A 5,667-nucleotide genomic window follows, 5' to 3' on the forward strand; every position below is an offset into this window, starting at 1 on the left:
GTTCTCTCCCTCATCTGTTTCAATGCAATGTACATTATTCCTCCCCTCCTTTTCTGTCTTCTCTCAATCCTGATGTCAGTCCTGTTTTACAAAAGTGGCCCTATGCAATATTTGCCCTTTTGTGACTGAGATATTTCACTCAGCATAATGTCCTCCAGGGTCATCCATTTTGCATTATATTTCAATGGGATACTATGTAGCATTGAAAAATAAGGAACTCATGAAATAAAGAACTGTTTTAAGAGCATGTCTTCTTACTTTCCTTTAAACTCACAATCCCTCCCTCCAGTGAAAGTTGCAATGGTGCCCTATTGCCCTACAGGAGACTGCTGGAGGTATAGTGTGTAAGGAGTTGTGCTGCTAACACAAAAGCTGTACCTCTGGTAGTTTGAGTCCACCAGTTGCTTCTCGAGAGAAAGGAAGAACATTCTTTCTCTATACAATGTACAGCCTTGAAAATTCAATGGAAGCTCGGCTAAGAGTTGGTTCTGAATCAACAGCAATGAGTTGAGTTGATTACCCTACAATCACTAGTGTGTACTATTCCATCAACACCAATCTGCCTTCCTCGTCCAGGGCTGCATTTTCTTTTCTTTTTTTTTTATTTTATTTTTTTAGTAATTTTAATGAACATTTACAGAGAATTTGGATTACCATTCATCATTGCTGCACTTCTCTCCCCACCCAGCCCTCTCCCCTCACCCCCCAGTTCGCGCCTCTCTTTCAAAAGTAAAAGAAAGACTCCCTCCCTGGTACACAATGCCCCCGCACCCCTCCCACAGCCCCAAGTACATTCTACTATGCAACCTTAATTGTGGACTCTTGTGATAACCATAATACCCTATCATACATCGCTTTTAAATTATTCAGTCCCTCATCTGTTTCAGTGCAGTATACACAATTTATCCAGTTTTCTCAGTCTTACCCCCACCCTGATACCAGTCCCATTTTACAGCAGTGGCACCATGCAATATTTGCCCTTTTGTGACTGAGATATTTCACTCAGCATAATGTCCTCCAGGCTCACAGGGCTGCATTTTCTAAATAAGAATATTCACAGATTCATTCCCAAGTTTTCAAACCATGGTTTTAAGGAAAGTCACAGTACATAAGAGTAAGACCTCAGAAGTTATAGTTTCAGCATCCAAATGGTGTGGCATAAATTCTTTCTCTCTTATGATCCTGACAACTGAAGAGGAGGCACATGTTATAAGATCTTTGGGTTTGTTGGGTTGGTTGTGGTATTTTTTTAACTTTTAAAAATTTTGATTTGAAAGAAATAAAAAACACAAAAAGAAAATTTTTTATTTGAATGAAAGTTTACGAAAACGACTTCATTTTCCCCTCAACCCTTCATATGCATTATAATGACATTAATTACAATCCCACAATGTAACTACACTCTTCTACTCTTACTTCCCCCCTATGATTCTCCTTCTCATCAATCCTGTGCTATTGCTTCCTGCCTTCTGAGCTTCATTCTCAGGCAAATGCTATCCATTGGATCTTCTGTAGTTGATCATTTTAAGGCGTGAGTGGTTCCCTATTGCTGTTGTTGTTGTTAGGTTTTGCCAAGTCAACTATGTCTCATAGAGATCCTATGAACAACAGATGTAAATGTTACCCTACTTATCCTGTGACATACTTCTAATTTCTGATATACTTGAGTCCATTGCTACTGTGTCAATCCATCTAGTTGAGAGTCTTCCACTCTACTTTTCCAACCATGATGGCTTTTCTCAAGGGCTAGTCTCCCCTAATAACATGCCCAATGTATGTGAGACAAAGTATTATCATTATTGCCTCTAAGGAACACTCTGGTTGCATTTTCTCCAAAGCACATTTGTTCTCTTAGCAGTCCATGGCATTCCATCAATTTCTGGGACTTTTTTTTTCTTTACCAATGCCTTCAGTGCTGCTTAAACTTCTTTCATTACTATTGGTTCTTGATCATGTGCTACTGCTTCCTGAAAGGGTTCCAGATCAGCCAATTCTTTTTAGTACAATTATTCTTCTCAATGTTAGTTATAATTTGTTTTGATCCACACAGTCAAATGTCTTTGAATAGTCAATAAAGCACCAATAAACATCTTTCAGTATTCTCTACTTTTAGCCAAGATCTATCTGGTATCAGAAATGCTAGCCCTGGTGCCAAGATCTCTTCTGAATCGGTTTGAATTTCTAGTAGTTCCCTGCCTATGAGCTAGCCATTTTTAGATAGTCTTCTAGCTGTTTTACTATAATTTTCAGTCATATTTTACTTGCATGTGAAGTTAATGATACTATTTGATAATTTCCACAATCTGCTGGCTCACCTTTTTGGGGAACAAATACGGACTTCTGTCGGTCAGTTAGCCAGGTACCTGTCTTCTGAATTTCTTGGCATAGTTAGTGAGCACATCCAGGGCTAGATCTGTTTAATGAAACATATTTCTTAGTATTCCATCAATTCCTGGAGTCTTTTTTTGTCAGTGCCTTCAGTGCATCTTAAACTTCTTCCCTCATTACTGTTGGTTCTTGCTCATTTGGTACTTCTTGAAATATTTCACTGACATCCAATTCTTTTTTTTATACAGTGACTCTCATAATCTTTTGATGCCTCCTGCATCATTCAAGATTTTGCCCACAGCATCCTACAATGTGCAACTCAATGTTTGCATTTGTTTCTCAATTCTTTCAGCTTGAGAAATGCCAAGCAAATTCTTCTCTTTTTATTTTCTAACCTCAGTTATTTGCACAATTTGTTACAATATTTTGCTTTGCCTTATCTAGCTGCTCTTCAAAATCTTCTGTTCATCTCTTTTACTTTATCCTTTCTTTCCATTATTTTTGCCTCTTTTTAAATTTTTTTTAAAATTTTTATTTTATATTAGTATGAATTCAAGATTCATATACATTGTGTTTCACACTATCATTCATTCATACTGTTTTATATAATAATTTCCATTCATCGCATTTTGTGAAATTAATCACCATTGAACTATGCCCACCATTACCTTGTCTTTTTATATCCACACTGGATAGTCCCCATTTCCTATGCCCCCTCCCTCCACCCACCTAATTGTACAACCCTATGATTTCCCCCACTACCCATCCTCATGCCTCTGCTCCCACCCCTTTCCTCCTTGGACTCCTCTACAAATATTACTAGTTATCCTTCTATTTTTACAATAATGGTCTAATGCTGTATTTATCCTTATGAGACTAATTAGTTCATGCAGCATAAGGCTCTCCAGTCTCTCTCAAGTTATGGAGTAATTATCAAAATTGTTGCTCCTGAGTGCTGTGTAGTATTCCATCATGTGAATGAACCACAATTTCTCAATCTGGTCTATTTCCATGTTCTTGTGATGGTGAATGCTGCTAGAACACTGGTGTACAAATCTCCATTTGTGTTTCAGTTCCAATTTCCTAGCACTGGCATAACTGGGTCATATGGAATTTCTATGTTCAGCTTATTGAGGAAACACCAAACTGTGTTACAGAGTAGTTGTACCATTTTACGATCCCACCAACAATGTATGAGAGTTTGTATCTCACCACATCCTTTCCAACATTTATTGCTTGCTGTCCTGTTAAACTTTACCACTGCTGCTTGAGTGAGATAGATTTGGATCTTTCTTATTGCCAGTGATTTTGAGCATGTCCTCATGTGTCTATTGGCTGTCTGAATGTCTTCCTTTGTGAAAAGTCTTTCCACGTCTTTTGCCCATTTGTAATTGTGTTATCAGTCTTTTTCTTGTAGAGGCCCTGTAGAATTCCATAAGCTTTCATTATGAGACACTTATCTGAGATGGTATTGCCAAATATTTTTCCCAAGTCAGTAGATTTTCTTTCTAGTGCAATTTTTAGAGTCCCTTCTAACATCTATTTTAGTTTTTTTCTTTTTTACCCTGTCATTGTAATGACCTTTTGCTTTCTTCAGGTAGGGGTAATCTTCTCCCATGTGATTGAAAATCTCTTAAAACCTGCTGGAGAGTCAATTCCCACTCTACTGCACATATCAACCACACACCAAACCTAGTCCTGCTTGATTTGGCTTCTAAAACTTTCCTAATCTTTCTAACCTTCTCTCTCAAAGAAGTGGGCCCCATTCCATTTCCTCATCAACACCTCTCAACCTGTTGCTAATTCTGGTCTTACTTCAAATTATATTCCTGACTTACTCTCTCCCCCTATTTTCTAAGTATAATCACTGCCACAGATTTTTGCTGCCATATAGTTCACTGCCTTCTTTCTAGATAAAAGTGCTTACGGGTGTTGTTGTTTTTGTTTTGTTTTGGCTAAGTACAGTGTACTTTATTGATGGTACGTGACCATCAATAGATGGGCTAAGTCTCTTCTCTTTCTCAGGGAGACTGGGTGGAAATGGTGTCAAGGATGTGGAGTTCAAAATGTGAGAGGTGGGGGCTGCAGGGAGTAGACCTAGTTGGGACAAGGACTTCCCAGCAGCTGAGTGTCTGTCTCTTTTCTAGTGCTATTGCTGAGGTTGATGGTCCAAAGGCTCTTATTCTTTGGAGGCCATGTGAACCACCATGTTAGCCACTCTGTTGCTGAAGCTTAATTTATTGTCATAACAGAAAATTAGTTTAACAAATTGATCATTTATGGCAATGCCAGTCCAAGCATTAAAGGTAGAAGAGTGGATATCACTATGAAAGTCAGAGGAGACAATTTGGTCTACCGTGTGTGTCAGGATGCCCTTTAGGAGCTCTTCTGATGCCTGCTTTGCTACCTTCTTAATGTTATCATATTTGTCAGCTTTCTCCAAGCAGGTAAGATCCATTATCAACTTGTTAGGGAGGGGGTAGAACATAGAAAGTCATGCCAGTAAGTTTCACATTCAGCTCAGGGATGACCTTGTCCACAACCTTGGCAGTGCCAGTAGATGCAAGGATGATATTGTGGGAAGCTCTGTAGCCATCATGCTACAGCTATCCAGAAGCACTATCCACAGTCTTCTGGGTGTTCACATGGACTGTGGTCATGAATCCTTCTATAACACCAAAGCTGTCACAGATGACTTTGGCAAGGAGAGGTCAAGCAGTCAGTGGTGCAGGAGGCATTGCTGACAGTCTTGAGAAAGTTGTCATACTTCTCATGGTTCATGTCCATTACAAACATGAGGATATCAGCAGAAGGAGCAGAGATGATTACCAATTTGGCACCACCCTTCAAGTGAGCCCCAGTCTTCTCTAAGGTTGTGAAAACACTAGTGAACGCTAAAACATACTCATCATCAGTATCATCCCACTTGACGTTGATAGATCTCCTGAAAGACAATAATGGCTTTCCCATTGATAACAACCTTCTCATTCTTAATCTTGACAGTGCCATTGAACTTGACATTGGTGGAATCATACTTAACATATAGACAGACCATGTAATTGAGTTCAATTAAGGGGTCACTGATAACTCCAACATGAGTTAAAAGCAGCCCTGATGGTCATGTATCTAATATGGCAAAATCCATCTAATCTGACCTTTATCATTATGTCTCAGAAATGTGGCTTAGGTTGTACAAGAAAAGAAGACTATCTGTCGATCAATAAGGAGCAGAGAGCAAAAAAGTGCTTAACTACTAAGACTAACTTGAATCAAATTAATTTTGTCAGAACCCCTTAGACTCTTGGCCAATCTTTTCAGTGATCATACGACAGCCAACTT

The sequence above is a fragment of the Elephantulus edwardii genome, unplaced genomic scaffold (assembly GCF_000299155.1).
Source record: "Elephantulus edwardii isolate Elephantulus edwardi_28Jun2011 unplaced genomic scaffold, EleEdw1.0 scaffold00025, whole genome shotgun sequence".
Lineage (NCBI taxonomy): Eukaryota > Metazoa > Chordata > Mammalia > Macroscelidea > Macroscelididae > Elephantulus > Elephantulus edwardii.